This window comes from Triticum urartu, chromosome 1, assembly GCF_003073215.2.
Source record: "Triticum urartu cultivar G1812 chromosome 1, Tu2.1, whole genome shotgun sequence".
In the NCBI taxonomy this organism is placed as follows: domain Eukaryota; kingdom Viridiplantae; phylum Streptophyta; class Magnoliopsida; order Poales; family Poaceae; genus Triticum; species Triticum urartu.
In genome coordinates, this window is record NC_053022.1 from 315,765,975 (window position 1) to 315,789,404 (window position 23,430).

Consider the following 23,430-nt stretch of genomic DNA (forward strand, 5'->3'; position numbering starts at 1 on the left):
TCGACCAAGATCCAACCACCCGACGGCCAGGAGACCTAAAGTCACTCTGCACGCTAATGGTCGGTCATTAAGTAGCTTTTATGGTCATCATAGCACTTTATTAGGGGTGTTACCAGTAACGCCCGACCTTAATGTACTTAAAACCCTGCATAACTGAGGGCCGGAGGGGTCTGGCGGACTCTATATAAGCCACCCCCCTCCTCAGTGTAAAGGGTTCGCACCCCTGTAATTCATACTCTCATAATCCAGTCGACCGCCTCCGGGCTCCGAGACGTAGGGCTATTACTTCCTCCGAGAAGGGTCTGAACTCGTAAACCTTGCGTTCTTACAACTTCTCCATAGCTAAGATCTTGCCTCTCCATACTTACCCCCCTACACTACTGTCAGACTTGGAACCACGACAGTTGGCGCCCACCGTGGGGCAGGTGTTTTAGTGTTTGTTGGAGGAGTTGCGACCTTTTCCGACCCGAATCATCATGGTTTTCGGTGGAGTTTTGGTGGAGGGCCGCGAGATCCGTCTCGGTGCGCTCACGTTCATCGTCGACGACTCTGCTTGGCTCCAGGAGGCTCCACTCGACGTGGACATACTCCCTGTTCGCGGGGCAACACACTTTAGCGCGTGCGTCCATGGCGTTCTCCTGCGGCAACCGTCGACCCCCTACCGGTCAGCTCATGTGTTGTCCTCCCTCCCTGTTTCCCGCCGGCGCAAGCGCTCCGGTCGGTCGAGACTTCAGCGGTGGGTGAGACACGCGGTGGCACGTCAGTCGGCCACCCCGCAATTCGTGGCGATCGAGCCCGACGAATCCCTCTACGGCCTGTTCGACCTATCGACTGGCTTCGCAGAGACCGCGTCCGAGTGCGACAGCAGTGATCCGGCGGCGAAGGTTCTGATGGTCGATGGACCGCCCAGTCCTCCCGGTTTTCCCCACACCGACGGAGGCGCGGGTGGAGGCGACCCGTCGCGTCCTCATGAGGAGTATCTTCCCGAGCCTCTCACGTCGCTGCAGAGAGAAGAACTTCGCCGTCGGAACGTGGATGCACTGCACACTCCTATCGTTGGAGAAACCCCCGAGGCTCGCGCCTTGGAAGACGCGCGCCTGGCAAACTTGGCCGAGCACACTCGACTGGAGAACCTCCAGCGAGAACTCGACGAGCGTGCGCGACAACGGGTTCCCGAATCCAGTCGACGTCAGCTCTTCCTGCCCCGCATGTATATCGAACTCCGATTCAGAATTTAGCAGCTGCGGCCCGTATAGCGGAGTCGATTCAGCCTTCCTAGTCAGAGGCTGGCAGAGGCCAGCTGCAGATCAGAGCATTACTCCGGGCAGCAGGAGACCAGAATTCCGTTGTTTCTCAGTCGCGGAACAGGATTCACAGCAGATCCGTTGCCGCGGACACAGTCCAGTCAGCTCACATCCCAAGATCGCCCCCGAGGCGTGAGGGACGTGGAGACCGGCGTGACCAGTATGGGAACCATGAGCAATATGATCACCGAGTCGATCGTGGCGGTCGAGTGCCCACGCCTCCCCCGAGGAGCGGGTCGTATGTGCCTCGCCAGCAGGATGACAGGCGCCCTCATAGTGGTGGGCGAAGGATTCTAGTCGACCCCAGAGGGACAGGCTTTGATGCGAGATCCATTCTCGTCCAAGGTTTGGTCGACAGGAACAGGGCTCACCGAGAAGGTCACGACAGAGATGCACCTACCAGCAGCAGAGTACATGTTTCGGGGCCAGAGTGCTTTAGTAGAGCCATCAGGGCCACTGTGATTCCTCCCAACTTCAGGTTGGCGACTGGAGTCAGTAAGTTCACTGGTGAGTCCAAGCCCGATACTTGGCTTGAGGACTACCGAGTGGCTGTCCAGATTGGCGGTGGCAATGATGAAGTGGCCATGAAGCACCTGCCTCTCATGTTGGAGGGCTCGGCCAGAGCGTGGCTGAACCAGTTAGCGCCTAGCAGCATTTACACTTGGGAAGATCTCTCCCGAGTGTTCGTCACCACATTTGAAGGCACATGCAAGCGACCGGAAGGGCTGACGGAACTGCGATCTTGCGTGCAGAAGCCGAATGAAACTTTGAGGGATTACATCCAGAGGTGGATCACGTTACATCACTCGGTGGAGAATGTGCCTGACCACCAAGCAGTTTGTGCCTTCAAGGAAGGCGTTAAGTACAGAGAACTGAATTTGAAATTCGGTCAAACCGGAGATATGTCCCTGAATCGGATGATGGAGATTGCCACCAAGTACGCTAATGGTAAAGATGAGGATCGACTCAGGAGTGGCAAGCTCAAGTCAGTCGCCCAAGAAACCGAAGGAAATTCCAATCGGAAACAGAAGCGGAAAGCCGAGTCAGCGGCTCCCGGGGAAGCCTTGGCTTTAACCCAAGGAAAGTTTAAAGGGAAACCTAAAGGAACTTGGAACCCCAAAAAGGTTAAAGACCAGGACGGAAATGATGTGTTGGACTTACCATGTCTCGTCCACACAAAGAAAGATGAAGAGGGTAATTTCATTTACCCGAAACATACCACTCGACAGTGTCGACTCTTGATCCAGCAGTTCCAGGGCAAGCAGCACAAAAGTAAGGAAAAGGAGTCGGACAAGGTCGAGGACAAAGAAGACAGTGATGACGGATACCCTCAGGTCAATTCCACTCTGATGATTTTTGCCGATGTTGAAAGCAAAAGTCGACTGAAAGTTATTAACCGAGAGGTGAATATGGTCGCTCCGGCGACACCTAGTTACCTGAAATGGTCTCAGACTACCATAATATTTGACCAGTCCAACCACCCAACGCACATCGCCACCCCTGGGAGGCAAGCTTTGATGGTCGACCCAGTTGTTGAAGGCACTCGACTGACCAAAGTCCTGATGGATGGTGGCAGTGGTTTGAACATATTGTATGCTGGGACGTTGAAAGGGATGGGCATTCCGATGTCCAGACTCAGTGCCAGCAAAATGAGTTTCCATGGAGTCATTCCTGGGAAGAAGGCTGAATCACTCGGCCAGATTGCTCTTGATGTGGTTTTTGGTGATTCCAAAAATTACCGCAAAGAAAAGTTGACATTCGAAGTTGTAGACTTCTAGAGTGCCTACCACGCTATTTTGGGGAGGCCGGCTTATGCACGCTTCATGGCCCGACCATGTTACGTGTACCTCAAATTGAAGATGCCTGGCCCCAAAGGTGTGATCGCTATTACGGGAAATCAGAAGAAAGCAAAAGAATGTTTTCAGAAAGGTTCGAAGATTGCTGATGCTCAGATGGCAGTGGTGGAGTTGCAGGAATACCAGAAGACTGCAGACCTGAGTGATTTGTTGCGAGCCAAGAAGCCCGCTACAGAGTCAGCTTTTCAGTCGACTGGTGATACGAAGACAGCTCACATCCACCCGACCGACCCCAGCGCTGCTCCAACTCATATCACGACAACACTCGACTCCAAATAGGAAGAAGCGCTCATCCAGTTCCTCCGTGAGAACTGGGACATTTTCGCATGGAAGCCCTCTGACATGCCGGGTGTTCCCAGGGAGCTGGCTGAGCACCGCCTAAGAGTCGACTCAAAAGTAAAACTTGTCAAGGAACATCTCCGGCGGTCCGCCGTCCAAAAGAGAAAGGCCATTGGCGAAGAGGTGGCTCGGGTCTTAGCGACAGAGTTCATCCGAGAAATCTACCACTCCGAGTGGCTCGCCAATGTTGTCATGGTCCCCAAGAAGGACAAGTCACTTCGCATGTGCATTGACTTTAAACATATCAATCGGGCCTGCCTGAAAGATCATTTTCCTCTCCCCCGCATCGACCAGATAGTCGACTCGACTGCGGGATGTGAGCGACTGTCTTTTTTAGACGCCTATTCCGGGTACCATCAGATCCGTCTGTATGGACCTGACGAGATCAAAACAGCTTTCATCACTCCATTCGGGTGCTTCTGTTATGTTACCATGCCATTCGGCCTCAAGAATGCCGGAGCCACATTCATGAGGATGATTCAGAAGTGTTTGCTCACCCAAATCAGTCGGAATGTGGAGGCGTACATGGATGATATTGTGGTCAAGTCACGGAAGGGTTCCGACCTGCTGACTGACCTTGCTGAAACCTTTGCCAACCTCAGAAGGTTTGATATCAAGCTTAATCCATCAAAATACACATTCGGGGTTCCTGGCGGAAAGTTACTCGGTTTTCTCGTTTCTGAACGGGGAATCGACGCCAATCCAGAAAAAGTCGGTACTACACTCCGAATGAAAAGTCCTGTGCGAGTGCACGATGTTCAGAAGCTTACTGGTTGCTTGGCCGCCCTAAGTCGATTCATATCTCGTCTCGGTGAAAAGGCATTGCCGCTTTACCGATTGATGAAGAAGTCTGACAAGTTCGAGTGGACTCCTGAAGCTGACGCAGCGTTCGCAGAGCTCAAAACTCTGCTCTCCACCCAGCCGGTGCTTGCTGCCCCAATCAGCAAGGAGCCTTTGTTGCTTTACATTGCAGCCACAGGACAAGTCGTCAGTACGGTACTTACGGCCGAGCGGGAAGAAGAAGGGAAAACCTTCAAAGTTCAGCGCCCAGTGTATTATATTTCTGAAGTCTTCACCCCATCGAAGCAAAGATATCCTCATTATCAGAAGCTCGTATATGGGATTTATATGACCACAAAGAAAGTTGCCCACTACTTCTCTGATCATTCCATTACAGTCATCAGCGACGCTCCGTTGTCAGAGATCTTGCATAACAGGGACGCAACTGGTCGAGTGGCAAAATGGGCGATTGAACTCCTTCCTCTAGATATCAAGTTTGAGGCAAAGAAAGCTATCAAGTCCCAGGCAATCGCGGATTTCGTCGCCGAGTGGATTGAACAACAACTGCCGACTCAGGTTCACTCGGAGCATTGGACCATGTTCTTCGACGGTTCCAAGATGCTAAATGGTTCCGGCGCCGGAGTGGTGTTGGCCTCCCCCAGAGGAGATAAACTCAGATATGTTCTTCAAATCCACTTTGATTCCTCTAACAACGAGGCAGAATACGAAGCACTTTTATATGGGTTGCGCATGGCCATTTCACTCGGCGTCCGTCGCCTCATGGTCTATGGCGACTCAGATTTGGTGGTTAATCAAGTGATGAAGGAATGGGACGTCAGAAGTCCAGCCATGACTGGTTATTGCAATGCAGTGAGAAAGCTGGAGAAGAAATTCGAGGGGTTAGAGCTTCATCACATACCCCGACTGAAAAATCAAGCAGCTGATGATCTGGCAAAAATAGGTTCCAAAAGAGAAGCCATTCCCAGCAATGTGTTTTTGGAACACATCCACACACCATCAGTCCAGGAGGATCCCTTCACTGAAGAGGCCCCGCAGCCAAAAAGCGCCACGGATCCGACGGAAGTTGAAGTTCCAGGTGTGGTCTACCTGATCATGGAAGTCTTGGTTATCACTCCCGTCTGGACAGAACCGTACATCGCGTACATCCTAAGGAAAGAACTCCCAGAAGACGAAGAAGAGGCTCAACAGATCGTCCGTCGATCCAAGGCCTTTACAATCATAAAGGGACAGTTATATAGAGAAAGCGCGACTGGGGTCGGCCAGAAGTGTATTACACCAGAAGAAGGTCAGATGATCCTTAACGATATCCACTCGGGGACCTGTGGTCATCATGCGTCCTCTCGGACCATTGTGGCTAAAGCATACCGAGCGGGGTTCTACTGGCCAAGAGCCAATGAGATGGCAAAAGAGATAGTCAACAAATGTGAAGGATGTCAGTATTACTCCAATATGCCGCACAAGCCCGCGTCAGCCCTGAAAACCATTCCACTCGTCTGGCCCTTCGTTGTTTGGGGGCTGGACATGGTTGGACCACTGAGAATAGGCAGGAGCGACTTCACTCATGTGCTAGTAGCAGTCGACAAGTTCACCAAATGGATTGAAGCCAAGCCTATCAAGAATCTTGATGCTTGCACCGCTATCAGTTTCATCAGAGAGTTGATATTCAGATATGGAGTTCCACACAGCATCATCACCGACAACGGGTCAAACTTCGATTCCGACAAATTCAGGGCCTTTGCGCCTCTCAGGGCACTCGAGTCGACTATGCTTCGGTCTCTCACCCCCAGTCGAATGGGCAAGCAGAAAGGGCGAACGGCCTGATTCTCAAAGGACTGAAACCCCGATTGATGCGCGATCTCAAGCACGCAGCAGGTGCATGGGTCGACGAGCTTCCATCAGTCCTTTGGGGATTAAGAAAAACCCCGAATCGATCGACCGGAAGAACCCCATTCTTTCTGGTCTACGGAGCCGAGGCAGTCTTACCGAGTGACCTGCTTCACAATGCTCCCCGAGTCGAGCTCTACTCTGAAGATGAAGCAGAACAAGCCCGGCAGGACGTAGTCGACCTCCTAGAAGAAGAAAGAGAAATGGCCTTGATTCGATCGACCATCTATCAGCAAGACTTGCGTCGATTCCATGCCAGAAACGTGAAGAGCCGAGCCTTCCAAGAAGGAGACTTAGTCCTCCGAGTGGATCAGCAGAAACCACACAAGCTCGCTCCTACTTGGGAAGGCCCCTTCATAGTCACCAGAGTCCTCCACAATGGAGCATACCACCTCTACAATGTCGATCGCCAGATTGATGAGCCACAAGCCTGGAATGCGGAGCTACTCCGCCCCTTTTATACTTGGGTTATCATTCAAATAAGATGTAATAAGAAAAAACTCATGTAGTTTATTTATCAAAGACAAGAGCATTATAATTTTCCCAGTGATTATAATTGTTTTTGTTTACGTAAGAAATCCCCTAGTGGGTGGCTTAGCTGCGAATCCGCTTCGCCTGAGTTTATAAAAACGATTTCCTACTGAGTGGCGAGCCAGCCTCCCACTCGGAGTCTTAGCTGTGAATCCGTTTCGCCTAAGTTTGAAAAAAAATCATACCGAGTGGAGAGCAGCCCTCCCACTCGGGGGCTTAGCTGCAGTCCAATACTCGCCTAAGTTCTCTCGCTTGAGGACTTAGCTGCAGTCAGGCACTCGCCTAAGTTTGAAAAAATCCTACCGAGTGGAGAGCAGCCCTCCCACTCGGGGGCTTAGCTGCAGTCAGGCACTCGCCTAAGTTTGAAAAAATCCTACCGAGTGGAGAGCAGCCCTCCCACTCGGGGGCTTAGCTGCAATCCAGTACTTGCCTAAGTTATCTCTCTTGAGGACTTAGTTGCAGTCAGGCACTCGCCTAAGTTTGAAAAAATCCTACCGAGTGGAGAGCATCCCTCCCACTCGGGGGCTTAGCTGCAGTCCAGTACTCGCCTAAGTTCTCTCTCTTGAGGACTTAGCTGCAGTCAGGCACTCGCCTAAGTTTGAAAAAATCCTACCGAGTGGAGAGCATCCCTCCCACTCGGGGGCTTAGCTGCAGTCCAGTACTCGCCTAAGTTCTCTCTCTTGAGGACTTAGCTGCAGTCAGGCACTCGCCTAAGTTTGAAAAAATCCTACCGAGTGGAGAGCATCCCTCCCACTCGGGGGCTTAGCTGCAGTCCAGTACTCGCCTAAGTTCTCTCTCTTGAGGACTCAGCTACAGTCAGGCACTCGCCTAAGTTTGAAAAACAAAAAATCCTACCGAGTGGAGAGCAGCCCTCCCACTCGGAGGCTTAGCTGCAGTCCAGTACACGCCTAAGTTCTCTCGCTTGAGGACTTAGCTGCAGTCAGTCACTCGCCTAAGTTTGAAAAATCCTACCGAGTGGAGAGCAGTCCTCCCACTCGGGGGCTTAGCTGCAGTTCGGTACTTGCCTAAGTTTTCTCGTTTGAAGACTTAGCTGCGGTCAGGTACTCGCTGTTGGGGAACGTAGTAATTTCAAAAAATTTCCTACGCACACGCAAGATCATGTGATGCATAGCAACGAGAGGGGAGAGTGTGATCTACATACCTAGTAGATCGACAACGGAAGCGTTTGGTTGATGTAGTCGTACGTCTTCACGGCCCGACCGATCAAGCACCGAAACTACGGCACCTCCGAGTTCTAGCACACGTTCAGCTCGATGACGATCCCCGGACTCCGATCTAGCAAAGTGTCGGGGAAGAGTTCCGTCAGCACGACGGCGTGGTGACGATCTTGATGTACTACTGCAGTAGGGCTTCGCCTAAACTCCGCTACAATATTATCGAGGACTATAGTGGAAGGGGGCACCGCACACGGCTAAGAATATGATCACGTGGATCAACTTGTGTTTCTCTGGGGTGCCTCTTCCTCAGTATATAAAGGACTAAAGGGGGGAGGCCGGCCGGCCACATAGGGCGCGCCAGGAGAGTCCTACTCCCTCTAGGAGTAGGATTCCCCCCCAATCCTAGTTGGAATAGGACTCGTGGAGGGGGGGAAAGAGAGAGAGGGGCCGGCCCCCTCTCCTTGTCCAATTCGGACCAAGGGAGGGGAGGGGCGCGCGGCCCACTATGGGCTGCCTCTTCTCTTTTCCACTAAGGCCCAATAAGGCCCATCTAGCTCCCCGGGGGGTTCCGGTAACCTCCCGGTACTCCGGTAAAATCCCGATTTCACCCGAAACACTTCCGATATCCAAACATAGGCTTACAATATATCAATCTTTATGTCTCGACCATTTCGAGACTCCTCGTCATGTCCGCGATCATATCCGGGACTCCAAACAACCTTCGGTACATCAAAATGCATAAACTCATAATATAACTGTCATCGTAACCTTAAGCGTGCGGACCCTACAGGTTCGAGAACAATGTAGACATGACCGAGACACGTCTCCGGTCAATAACCAATAGCGGGACCTGGATGCCCATATTGGCTCCTACATATTCTACGAAGATCTTTATCGGTCAGACCGCATAACAACATACGTTGTTCCCTTTGTCATCGGTATGTTACTTGCCCGAGATTCGATCGTCGGTATTCCAATACCTAGTTCAATCTCGTTACCGGCAAGTCTCTTTACTCGTTCTGTAATACATCATCCCGCAACTAACTCATTAGTTGCAATGCTTGCAAGGCTTAAGTGATGTGCATTACCGAGAGGGCCCAGAGATACCTCTCCGACAATCGGAGTGACAAAACCTAATCTCGAAATACGCCAACCCAACATGTACCTTTGGAGACACCTGTAGTACTCCTTTATAATCACCCGGTTACGTTGTGACGTTTGGTAGCACCCAAAGTGTTCCTCCGGTAAACGGGAGTTGCATAATCTCATAGTTATAGGAACATGTATAAGTCATGAAGAAAGCAATAGCAACATACTAAACGATCGGGTGCTAAGCTAATGGAATGGGTCATGTCAATCAGATCATTCACTTAATGATGGGATCCCATTAATCAAATAACAACTCCTTGTTTATGTTTAGGAAACATAACCATCTTTGATTAACGAGCTAGTCAAGTAGAGGCATACTAGTGACACTCTGTTTGTCTATGTATTCACACATGTATTATGTTTCCGGTTAATACAATTCTAGCATGAATAATAAACATTTATCATGATATAAGGAAATAAATAATAACTTTATTATTGCCTCTAGGGCATATTTCCTTCACTCGCCAAAGTACGAAACACATCCCGCTCTGCAGTAACAAGCTGCAGATCGACGGCCACCTCCTCCTTGGAGAGCTTCGCCACAAATACAACGTGCACTCCATCCTGCTCTGCAGTAACGAGGTGCAGGTCGACTGCTACCTTCCCCTTCGGAGCCGCGCCACAAGTACAAAAAAGTTGTCTCGAAAGAAGAACTATTTCCACTCGACGGGGGATTCATAAAGATATTCAACGATAAACCGAGTTCAGATAAATCCTAAAGGGTCCGGACCACAAGTCAAAGTGCTCAGGCATTCAGCCCGAAAGAGTTTAACAGTTACAAAAACCACTCGGCATTCTGAGGCAAATTTAAGGCGGGGCATAAAAGTTTGTTCACTCCGCAGGAGGAGGGCTGGCAGGCTTGACGAACTCGTCCAGGTCGACACCATCGGCAATCCGAGTGGCGGTAGCAATGAAAGTCTCCATAAAAGTTCGGAAGTCGTGCTTTTGGGTGTTGGCGACCTTGATTGCGGCCAGCTTATCTTGTCTTACCTCCTTGCAGTGGACACGAACCAAAGATAGAGCCACATCAGCGCCACGCCGAGCAGAAGACTTCTTCCACTCCTGCACTCGATCAGGGATTCCGTTAAGTCGAGTCATCAGAGACTCAAGATCGTTTTGGAGTGTGGCCTTTGGCCAAAGTGTCGGGTCGATCCGTGACATGGCGACCTTCAGTCGAGCCAAGTAGTCCACGGCACCGTCGATGTGAGATTCCAGTCAGAGCAGATTCATGGCAGTTTCATCTTTCACGGGAGAGTTGATTGGATCCAAACCTGGTTCGATCCGCCCAGTCTCCTCTTCAAAGTTCTGGCAAAACTCTGCATTCACGATCCAAGGATAAGTCAATTTTCGTACACTGAGTCGACACAAAAAAATCAATCGGAATAGAATGTGCACCTTCAAGCTTGATGAACAACTTCTTGGCAAGACTTCTCAGATAGCTCTCCAGATCATCCTTCCTGCGAGCAATGCTTTCCATTTTCTCGCCCTGGACGAGATTCGCCTTCTTCCAGCGCGAGCACTCCTTGTTGAAGTCATTCAGAGCAGACTTCATCCTGGTACTCTCTTCTTCCAACTAGCCGACCGAAGCCAGCTTCTGTTCGGCCAGAGTGACTCTGTCGTCAGCTTCCTTTCGGGCAGCAGCCAGATCCTAGCCCTTCTTTGCCAAAGCTTCTCTCAGCTTTTCTGCAAAGAAATGGTGCTTGATTCAGAAAGAGCAGAAGGGTACTCAAGCCCAAGACAAACCAGTCGACAAACTTGTCTTACCATTGGCACCATCCTTAGCCTTTTGCAGCTCTGTCTTGGCCAGCTCCAAGTCAAGGTTCAGTTGGATCTGCTGTTTCTCCAAATCAGCAAAGCGAGCTCCCATATCACAAGATTTCTGCAATCAAAGAGGAGAAGTTATTTTACAGTGAAAAACAACAAAGGCAATAAATACTAAGACTACGGTCGACTGCCCGCAGTCCACCATAGTCTCGGGGACTACACCCAGTGGGTGCACTTTGCGTGCCCCCATCGGTTCTGATCCCACTCGACCGGCCCGCCGAAGTCGAGTCCAGGAAGTAAAAGAAAAAAAAGAGGCAGAAAGAGAGAAAGTAGAACTCAGACTACAGTCGACTGCCAGCAGTCCACCGTAGTCTCGGGGACTACACCCAGTGGGTGCACTTTGCGTGCCCCCACCGGTTCTGACCCCACTCAACCAGACCGAGTGGAAGAGACAAACTACCAGTTTGGTTTATACATTCGAAAAAATACAACGACTACAGTCGACTGCCAGCAGTCCACCGTAGTCTCGGGGACTACACCCAGTGGGTGCACTCAGCGTGCCCCCACCGGTTCAAAAATATCAATCGACGCACCCAGTGGGTGTACAGATGCAAAGATTTTCGGAAAAGAGTCTTCAGATAACATATCCTAACAAAAAAAGCAGTGACCAATTAACCTGAACATTGCTTTGAAGGGCCAAGCTGGCGTCGTAGGCAGCCTGACTGGCGTCCCGCACCATCCTCATCTTCTCCATCATGATGCCCGCCTGACGTATGGCTTCCTTGGCAGCATTCGCTTCGTCCTCCGGGACATGATGGGTCACAAAAACTGAAGGTGGGTCGACGAAAGCCTGAGCAGTCGACGAAGAGGGCAAGGCACTCGACAGTGGCACATCAAAGGTAACAGAACCCCGATTGGCGTCGCCAGTGTCCTGAATGACTGGTTTCGTCCTTGGCGTCGACTGTGGCGCCTCGCTTGTAGGATCCTGCCTATTTTTCCTCGTCAAAGGCCTCTCGGGCTCTTCATCATCATCAGGGAGGTCAATAACGTTGGGAGCTATGCAAAGTTCAATCATCAAAATCACATCACCCAATGGTACACGTTGCAGTTGAATCGACCAAAATAAAGACAGTATGGCAGGAGACATACCCAGTTTTGACGTGACCGCATCCTCCATCACCTCATCATCATCCCTGTAAGCTGAGGTCCTAGAAGTGGCAGCGCTGGCAGTTCCAAAGTTCGTCCGGTTAAAACAAGAAAAACAAACGGCGCTGAGCGTGGAGTGTATACAAAGGAAGACACTTACGCAGAAGCGACGGGGATGTCAATCTTAATCTTCGGCAACGCCTTCCGGATTTTCGGCTCCGCAACTTTGGGGTGCTTGGGCGCTTTCTCGGTCAGGGTTGGAGAAGAGATCCGAGGACGCTTCGAAGATTGACCAGCTTGAGCAGTCGCCTTTTCACGGACGCTCGGTCGTTCTTGGGCAAGTTTGGATCGCCTCTCCCTGCGAGGAGGCGACTCAACTTCTTCTTCATCGCTTGAGTCTTCGCTTTCTCCATCCTCTTCACCATCAGAAGTCCACTCGCCACTGTCGCCGCCGCTCGCCTCGCCTTCCAAGTCTTGCCCTTGCTCTCCATTGGGCATCAAGTACATTTCAATGAGGGCCTGAAAAAATAACAATCAGAAGACATTCAGTCGACCGCAAACGGGACATCACATGGAGAGTCGGAAATTTACTTACAGAAACATACCTGCTCCGGCTGACGCGAGTTGTCGAATGGAATCACCCTCCTGGATCCCCGAGGGTTGTCTTTGTTGCCAGTGATTCCTCTCAACCAGCTCTCCAAGGTATCCTCACTGACCTCCTCCGGGTGGATCCGAGTGGTATCTTCGAGCCCAGAATACATCCACATCGGATGATCGCGCGCCTGAAGGGGTTGGATGCGTCGACCGAGAAAGACCTCCAGCAGATCCATCCCGGTCACTCCGTCGCGGACGAGCTGGACGACCCGTTCGACCAACTCCTTGACCTGCGCCTTCTCTTCTGGAACTATCTTCAGGGGAGCAGGCTTCTCCACTCGAGCCAAGGAGAAAGGAGGAAGCCCAGTCGACTGGCCAGGGGTCGGCTGATCCTTGCAGTAAAACCAAGTCAACTGCCAGCCCCGGACCGAGTCAGGAAGGATCATCGCTGGGAAGGTACTTTTGCTCCTCATCTGGATCCCCAGACCACCGCACATCTGGATAACCCGAGTCCTCTCGTCACTCGACTTGGTTTTTTTGACCGACTGGGAACGGCAAGTGAAGATATGTTTGAAGAGCCCCCAGTGCGGTCGACAGCCCAAGAAGTTTTCGCACATAGACACGAAAACGGCCAGATAGACTATGGTATTCGGAGTAAAATGGTGGAGCTGAGCCCCAAAGAAGTTCAAAAAACCCCGGAAGAAAGGGTGGGGAGGCAGCGAGAACCCACGATCTATGTGAGTTGCTAAGAGGACGCACTCACCCTCTCTGGGTTGCGGCTCAGTTTCGTCTCCCGGGAGCCGAGCCGACTTGTGGGGGATAATCCCCCTTCCACCAGGTCGTCGAGGTCGTCCTGCGTGATTGCCGAGCGGATCCAGTCGCCCTGGATCCAGCCCGCCGGCAGGCCGGACCTCGACGAGGATCCGCCCTGGTTGGTCCGCTTACCCTTCGCCTTCGCAGTTGCCTTCTTCGCGCGTTCCAGCGCCGCCGTCTTGTCCTTCCCCATGGTGGCAGTTCGAGCTCGAGCGGAGATCCGGCGACGAGACGGGAGCAAGGGTGGCGGAGAAATCGGGAGAAAACATAGAGAGAATGGTGGCGTGCGGAACAGAGCCCCGGCCCAACACCTTATATGAGGCTGCTTCCGAGTGGCTGACTGGTAGGCCCGGACGGCCCTGCCAAATCCCGTGGCGATCGCACGCGCGATACGTGGCGAAAAAGGTGGCGCAGGGATCGAGGCGGCTCCGCGCTATCCCATCCGTTTACTGCGACCTCTCTCATCCCGCGCGCTTCCCGAAATTTGGATCCCATCAAATCCGCGGGCAGCAGAACAACTCGTCGGACCGAAGATCTCCTCCGCACCGTCACTCAGAACTCTTCAAGTATAAGAACTCACTCGACAAAACCTAAGAATGGATCAAGGTGACTGGAAAGAAAGTTGTTGTCATCACTCTGGTCCATTGATCTGAAACAAGGTATGCTCACGACATGAAAAATGAGTCGGAGATGTGCTCAAACCCTTTCCCACTCAAACCTCGATCCATTCGGGGGCTAATGATGAAGCTATGTACCTAGGGTAGGGCCATGGACCTGTCCAAACTGACCTACCCAAGGACACCTCCAGAAGAAATCACATTTCAATCGACTTGGCGGTGTTTCACTCGACGGACTCGAAGACACTCGACCAAGAAGCAACCACTCGACCAAGATCCAACCACCCGACGGCCAGGAGACCTAAAGTCACTCCGCGCGCTAACGGTCGGTCATTAAGTAGCTTTTATGGTCATCATAGCACTTTATTAGGGGCGTTACCAGTAACGCCCGACCTTAATGTACTTAAAACCCTGCATAACTGAGGGCCGGAGGGGTCTGGCGGACTCTATATAAGCCACCCCCTCCTCAGTGTAAAGGGTTCGCACCCCTGTAATTCATACTCTCATAATCCAGTCGACCGCCTCCGGGCTCCGAGACGTATGGCTATTACTTCCTCCGAGAAGGGCCTGAACTCGTAAACCTTGCGTTCTTACAACTTCTCCATAGCTAAGATCTTGCCTCTCCATACTTACCCCCCTACAATATATAGTTCATCTAGGCTTGGTTGGCAATATATATTATCTAGACATTAATTTCATTTGTTTGTAGCTATTACATAGGCGATCTCTTGTTAATAGAAATCACTCACTTTTTGTTTTCGTATATTTATTCCCGTAGATACTATACATCACAACATGCAAGGAAATATATGTCTGCTGAAATTTAATTTTATTTGTTCTTTGCTCTTTACAGAAATCTTGGATTCATAAATGGGAGAAGCACATAAGGGAGAAGAAGATGATTGCAAGGATGGAGAGGGAGCAAATCATTTGGAGGGATAGAATGCCACTGTTTGGTGTTTTTATGCATTTTTGTTTGCTTTCAACTGTGTTTGCACTAGCTTGGAATAAGTGACTAGGCAATAAGTGTAGATGTATGGATATGCTCTAATGCTCCTGGTTTAATATAAATCTTCGATTTGGAATGATGTGTAATGCTGCTGGTTTATTACAAATCTGGGCTTGTTTTAGTTGTTAGAATTGTATGCATAAAATGGAATTGGTGGATTTTATTTTTTAATTCCTAATTAGTTAGTAGTAGCGTGGGGGTGAAATGGAGCGCTACTAGTATTCAGGATACTAGTAGCGTGTGGTACTATAGACGTGCTACTACTATTTCATTAGTAGTAGCGCGGGTGACATCTGCGCTACTAGTAAAATGTTAGTAGTAGCGCAGGTTTACCCCGCGCTACTACTAACTATTAGTTGTAGCATGATACTAGTAGCGCGGGTACCCACGCTGCTAGTAGCCTTTTTCCTAGTAGTGTTAATTGCGAGTGAGGTGGAGACGGGTTGACCTGGAGGGTGCCCGCGAGATAATTACGAGGCGTGGCCGGGCATTCCTAGCCCTTGCCGCAAGTCCTCGAGACGGGGCAACGGGGTCACATCTTTCATGAGTCTCTGCTTGTTACCGCGCGTTCCTAATCCACTACGATTTGGATATTTGATCCGAGGGGCCTCTGGCCTGATAGCACTAACCATCACGTGGGCATAGTATGGGCGTTCTGCGTCGTATGCATCAGCCGAAGCTTAATAGACGTCAGCGACTGAGCGGCGCGCGCCGGGTTGGACTGCGTAAGCACCTTCCTTGTTGAAGGAGGTAGCTAGGTCTGCTCATCGGCCGCGTACGCAAACGTGTAGGAGTTCCCGGGGAGATGGCCCATGACCCCTGGGAGCATAGGTTTAGTCCGGCGTGCTGACCTCTCTATTAAGCCTAGGTCGGGTTGCGGCATATTGTTTGGCCGAGGTCGGGCATGACCCAGGAAAGTGTGTCCGGCCGGAGTTAATCGAGCGTGGTGGGTAAGTTGGTGCACCCCTGCAGGGAAGAAAACATCTATCGATAGCCTGCCCTACGGTAACGGACACTTGGAGTTGTATCCCGATCGATACAACTAGAACTGGATACTTGAGATGAGAATTGGATTGTGATGATACCTGGATAGTATGGCTCTGGGATTGCTTTCTCGCAGGGAGTCGAGAAAGGATCTCTAGCGACATGGACGGCGAGCTCGAGCACGGCGAGGACGAGCCGGAGGCGGAGGAGGAGGAGGAACCGGCGCCTGCTCTAGTGAGGAAATGGAAGAAGAGGAAGGGGGCGACCAGGACCGGCAAGCCGCGCATCAAGTGGGCGTCCAAGGAGGACGAGTGCCTCACCGAAGCGTGGAAAGTTGTCTGCCTCGACCCGATCACTGGCACGAACCAGAGCTTCGACACGTATTGGGACCGCATCAAGGTCGAGTTCGATGAGCGCAAACTCAACGACCCCTACTTCAAAGGCGTGTACATGCAGCGCGGGGCGAAGGCAATGGCGAACCATTGGGGGCTCATTCAATTGGCGCGTAACAAATGGCATGGGATCGTCGAGGAGATTACGACTCGCCCGGAGAGCGGCACCAGCGTCGAGGATCGGGTATGGATCGCCGGCCTCTCCTTTTCCATTTCGCCGGTGCGCGCCGCTCACTGGTAGTCCCTCGGCGCAGCTTGTGCGGATGTTCGGCATGTTCCGGCAGGACAGTGGCGACCATGATTTCAAATACCTCCATGTCTTCAAACGGATCGAGAAGTGCGACAAGTAGGTGGATGTCCGGCGCACCCTCGCCAAGGCCAAGGAAACCTACAAGCCAGACGCGCCGACGCCGGGCGCGGGTGAAGGGCGCCCCGAGGGCAACAAGGGGGCCAAGAAGGGGAAACACGCCGACTCGGCTACCGCACGCGTGTAGGAGTCCATCGAGCATTGCCTCGCCAACGCACAGTCCCAGGCCGCCCTATGTGAAGAGAAGACCGAGGCACGGTGGTCGGCGTTGGTGACGAGCAGCGCCGTCAAGCTCGACCTACTCTAGACGAACGTTGTCGCGAAGAAGAGGAACACAAACCTGGCTTTCCTGATGGGCGGGGCAGACATGCTCCAGAGCAACGACGAGGCGGTCAAGGCGTGGCACTTGGCGGAGTGCGGCCTCATCCTGAACCAGCTGCCGTCGACGGCGCCGCCAACTCCCACCCCCACGCCGATGACGCCACCAAACCCAGGCGATGATGCCTCCACGATGCCCAGCAGCACAGAATCCGCGCTGATGCCGCCCAGCACAGAAGCAGCTCCGACACCGCCTAGCCCGCGCACTCCCACGCCGATGACGCCGGAGGACGAGCCCGCCGTGTGATGCAGTGTACGCCCGCCCTCTTTTTTTTGTACGCTGAACTTTTCCATTCAATCGCCGAACTATGGCAAGATGATCGCCAAACTAGGCCGATGTGATCGCCGAACATGTGGCGTTTTTTATGAGCGGAAATGACCAAATTTGAATTTACCGCGGCTTGAGGGGCACCGTCTGGAGGCGTGGCTGGGAGCTAGGTCGTCCCCGGAGCCAATCTAGCGTCGGTTCGCCCTCAGACCGCTCTTTTTCGGCAGCCTGGGGTGCCGAACGGCTGAAGATGCTCTTACAGTTCATATATCGTGTACCCTTATATATATCGTAACGGCACTAGCATCGCGGTGGCTAAGACCCCGGTCCCCATTTTTCTCTCTTTTTCTGACTTATAGCAAGCACGCCTTATCCTCCCTCCGCATGTTCATGGGCCAGCCCATGTGCGAGTTGTGACGTTCCCTTTTTTCCATTTTGTTTTTTGCCTTTTCTTTTCTTATTTATGTCTTTGTGTTTTCTTCTTTAACTTAGTTCAGGATTCCCAAAAAATCCAAATTTAGAAAATTAATTGAAAAATCATAAAATGTCTGATGTTTAAATTGTTGGCATACTACAGAACAATTCACATACGAACAAAATGTTCATGAGATTTAAAAAGGTTCACGACTTTTAAAAAATGGATGTGTACTCAAAACATACTCAGGAATTTGAAAAAAAATCCATGAAATTTTATAAAATATTCAAAAAAAAATCAAATCGATCTGTAAGTAACGAACAAAATGAACTGGTGCTTACATAGAATTGTTGTTTAGGGATCTGTGGAGGTTGTTTTATGATTTTATTTATTAATACATCGTGCGCTGGGTAAACAAAAGGTTTACTGTCACGTACTGAACCCAAAAAAATTAGCACAACTTCCTATGGATTAGTTTTTGTAAGCTACATGAAAATGACTAAATGTCTAATTTGCCTCCATACATAATTATGTTCTTCTGCCGCGACATTAGATCAAGGCGAGACACATCATTCATCAATCTAGCTTAGGCAGGGTCCAGCAATACAGTTTGCTCCGCAAAAGAATATATTTCACTGTGGCGCTATAGGAAATCAAGTCTTGATGAGACCATCACATATTCAGATTTTGTAATGACTTTTTAAATGTCTGGTATCTCATCATGACATGATTCAAATGTAATTTATGAAATGATATTTTAAAAGTCCTTATCTCATCCTTGCATAATCTAATTATTTTTCTCCTGTTGCGACGCAAGAGCATATTTGTTATAATAAAAAAATGTTCATGATATCACGAAAGTAAGAGTGATAGTGTATCTACAAAATTCTATTGCTACAACGCATGGCCCCTTAAAATGTTCGCTGATTCAAAAAATGTTTGTTAAATAAAAAAATCGTTAAATCGGAAAAATGATCGTCAGTTTTAAGAATTGTTACACCAATTTCGAAAACAATTTTCGTCCATCCTAGAAATGTTCACTGATTTAAGAAAAATGTTAAAATAATGTTCACAATCTTAAAAAATATTAACAAATATTATACAAATGTTCATGAATTCAAAAATTGTTCTGAATTTTAGAAAATGTTCTGAAATCTTTAAATGTGTACACGAGTTTTTAAAAAAATCATGATTTCAAATATGTTCACAAGTTAAAAAAATGTTCATGATTTCACGAAATTGAGAGTGATAGTGTATCTCGGTGGTGCAGCGAAATATGATCATGGCCATTGAAGATTATGAATTTTTTTCTTCCGTTCCAACGCACAGGCCCTTTTGTTAGTAAAAGAATGTATATATTTTTTCTTCCGTTCCAATCGCACGGGCCCTTTTGTTAGTAAAAGAAGGTATACGGTTAGCTCGGTTTCATACGGGTGTCCGCCGCGTGGGAAAATCCTCTCTCACATCAGGTTGTTCCTGAGCACAAATACGCATCCCCCAAGTCCCCAGTACGCTGTAAGAATCCAAATGAATCCTCCCTCTGGTTAAGAAGAAACCACCAGTGGAGAAGCCCTTTCGGCTCCGCCCGCGCCTAGCTACCACACCGGATTTGACCCGCGCGTGTCGCATCATATCATCAGCGGAACCACACAAGTAAACGGGCAACAGTCAGCTACCGTGATCTAACCAAACAAGTAGCCCGTTCGCCGGGGGCGCGTAGATCAGGATGCCCTTCTCCCGCTTCTTTCGCGCCATCCTCTCTTGGGGCTGTACAATCTGTACCTGGCGCTTATTCGATCAGCATCTGCTCCTACTTTTGAATAGCGATCGATCTGTGCTTGTGATCAAGATGTCGGCGAACTTATTGCCCCGTGAGAGACGAGAGATCGATCGACTGGTCGCCGGTCACACCTTTTCGTGTGTGGTGTGGTGGGTGCTCTGAACCTGAGGACCAGAGCGGCGCTGTTGGTTCTTTCAGACTCGAGCAATACTCTGACGCTCTAGTCCCCCTCGCTCCCCGCTGTCCCCCATTAGCTCATGCACGCACGCATGCATGAACGATCCGTGCAGCCTGCTGCGACGACCACTGTTCTCGTCTCGTCTCATCTCGACGGCGTGAGGAAGGAGGCTAAAGGGAAATCTAGAGGCCAGCAGCAAACGCTGGGATCAAATGATGCTCTCTTTCGGTTCAGTTCATGTGGTGGTGGTGCATGGGCATGTGCCCGACCTGCCGGGGCTTTCTATTTCAGGCTTTCGATCGGGAAACGATCCTGCCTGAAAATTCCTAATCACTCACGCTGGAGCCAGGTCTCCTCGCACAGTGGATGGATGCACCGTCGCCAGCCATGGAAAGTGCCAAGTGCAAAGCATCGACCAACGGATAAGAGCGCAGATCGAGCTCTCCTACCTGCCCTCCTCAGCACCGCCGTTCCTGCTGCAAGTTGCTGCGTGCATCGCCGATACCATACATACATTCCATGTCCATGTGCCACACCGTGGCCCTGAATGCGCGCTGCTGCTGGTAGCTAGACATTGGCATCTGTCGCCAGCCAACTCATGGAACCTCCCGGAGCACAAATTCCCTCCGCTTTCCCTTCTTTCTCCTGCGAGCATCATTGCCCGGAGGAAGATTGGCGCTGACGACAACTGACGAGACGCTTTTGTAGCTCCGTTTTCTTCTTCTTTTTTAAGAAAGAGTTCCGTTTTCTTCGTCAGCCACTTTTCAGTGTATGCCAATGGGCATCTCTCGCACTTTTTGAGTAATTAATCCGGTGATCGCACGATACTCTCTGCCGTATAAACTAGGTACAGAATACGTACTTTCATCCATAGTTAATTGGGCTCTTCAGTGAGTAAGCCGACCGTGTAGTTGTTAGACAAGCTGTTAGGTGTTTGGTTGCAAAAGGAGCCATGTATGGCCCAAACTCGATGCGAACCCTGCCAGCAAAACAAGAATCATTTACGGCACTAGTGTGAGCCTACTATTAGCGGCACGAAGAAGAAACAATTATGATCGACATCCTATCAATCCACGGCCAGCTCTGGAATGTGGTCGAAAAAAGAACAGTAGAGTCGCGTGGGATGGTTAGCGATTACGGTGTTGTTTGGTAGTACCACCGTGCGTGTTTGCCTCTACAAAGAAATCGCCACTTCACGGTTTTGTCCCAACTGCATGCGACAGTGCGCGCTCAGTAAGTAATTTTCCATGACGCGACCTCGTGAACTGCCATAAGCATTCGAGACGAATCACACGACAAACTGCACGATTAGGTCGGCGTCACATCGCCATTATCGATCTACGCCATCACAGCCTCGAGCCTATGATCGACATGATAAGACAGGCTCCATGTAGGTCGCAATGTACGCTTCCATTTCCATCCCCCACCCCTGCTCTGCTCGCGTGCACTTGCAATTTCAGTCAGCCACCTCTTCCGTCTGAAAACAGAGCGTCGAGAGGCATCCAGACTTTCCCTGCCCGGCCTCATCATGATTATGGCAGAAGAATGAACGACGAAATGACGAGAACATTGGCAATTTCGCATGCAGCTGCAGACCTCGGCCCTTTATACATCGTTATTATACATACGTACATGCTACGAGCGAGAGATCAGATCCAGCAGAAAGAAACCAGGCGTGATGGTGCGCGCGATCGATTGGCATCGGAGCGAGCGATTCCTCGCCGCACATTTCGTTCTCAGGGGAGCAGTGGCCGGCGCCACCGAGGGCCCTCCTGGTGCTGCAGAAAGAAACAAGGCCTGGGTGGACTTTGGTACTGGTACTTTGAGCCAGGGTCCGGCGGCAGGGCAGGTTCAACAGGGGAAATGATGATGATGCAGGTAGCTGCAGGCGTGGGAGCGGCTATTCCTTCGCGTGCCGCTGGATCTCATTGCTGACGGATCATTTCAATTTCCAGGGAAAAGCAAAAGCAAAACCCTGCATCGATCCAGTGCTTTCGCTTTTCTCTCTGACGATCAAGGCCACTCCTACATGTATCGATCGGTACACTACGAAGGATCGCGTCTGGAGAGTGCAGCCTGGTCAATGCACACCGGCGATTTTAACGCGAAGCAAGGGGGGTGCTGTCTAGTCCGCATTGCTCCGTCGGGCATCGACCAAATGACTAGAGCTGTGCCGTTTCAGCGAGGGGCTTGTTCAGACTGAACCAACCGATGGCTCAGAGCAAAAGCAGGCATAGATAGCCCACTGTAGGAACAGTTGCTGCCACTTTGGTCCATGGATTCATCCATCCATCCGTGTAGTGCAGGTCACACAAAGGCGCTAGGAGCTAAGCTAACCTCGCACAAAGCTACTAGCCACGACGCGCCCTCTCAGCTCCCGCTAGCTAGCTCCATGACTAGAGCACGAAACGACGGGGAAAGCAGCGGCGTGCGTGAGGTTTTGCTTGCCCCTCGCCTCTCCCTCGTCGTTCCATGATGACATGCGAATCTGTCCGCTTATCTGCAGCGAGGAGTCACCCGCCGCCCGGGTAACACGCCATTCCGCCAGTACCGTCCTGCCCTACGGCGTCAAGTGTCAGTGGCTAGCCAAGGAAGGCATCGTCTGAAACGTGTGCCGCCGATCATACCGTGGCTATTGGCGTCAGGAAACTGAGCTTGCAGAAGAATGTAACGCTCGATCTGATCTCTGCTGCAGCTGCTGCCCATTTGATTTCTTCGGATGCGCTGCGCTTTTTGCTTCAGATGCTTGTGCACACCGAACTATTCGCGGAGTGTAAATAAAGCGCGCGTGGATTAGTGGGCGAAACTATGCATCGGCGGGATCGTGAGATCTGCCGCGCAAAGCTTTATTCCGCGGACAATTGTCGGTCCACGGTGCAAGCACAATCTTTTAATCGCGGTGTCAGCAGCTAAGCTAACCTAGGTTACGTACGTTCTTGAGAGAAAAGCCCCTTTGTCAAATCGGGACGTCTGTGATTCTTCAAACTTTTTCTTTTTTTCAGGGAAAGATGATGATTTCTTCGATCTGGCCCGCAGGGCATTTAAGGAAGAGGCTTTTGCGATTAATTAGCCACAGAATGATTGGCGGTGCATCATCGAGCAAAAATTAATGATTGGCGTAGCACTCATACAAGCTGTCTGGTCGAGAAGGACACAGTTTGCTGCACTCTCTGTTGTTCAGATTTCAAACCGGTGAGGTTTGTTTCAGCCGTTCATCGATCTGATCTCCGGGTATTCGTCAATCATCATTCATGGCAGTAGATTCAAGTTCCCATCACTGGATTCGTTGATCTCGACGGCTTGATCGCATTATCCACATTTTGGAACGGAGGTGAAGTGTCGATGCCACTGTCATGAAGTGAATGTGTACTACCTGATACTGAATACTACCTGCTGTTCCCAGTCAAAGAGGTATTAAAAAGGTAACCAAACATAGATTTGAGCAAGTGGAGATTGTGAGGGTAGGTGACTACCGTGATCTGGACATTGCCAAGACCACACACCAGTAATGCAGCATGAACATGTGTACAGTCGTGCTGCAAAACCAACACAGCACATGACAGGATCAAGTGGACAGGCCCTCACTCCTTTTATTTTCCTCTGATTGAGTCTTAGTAACTCTCTGGGCAGGTATACAGTATGTCGTTAGCAGTGTAGGAGCTCCAGTACTTAGTAGCACGGTAAAAATCGAGGACAATGGCTCGGCGTGCTAGGGTAAATAATTTTGTTGTGCGACCATGGAT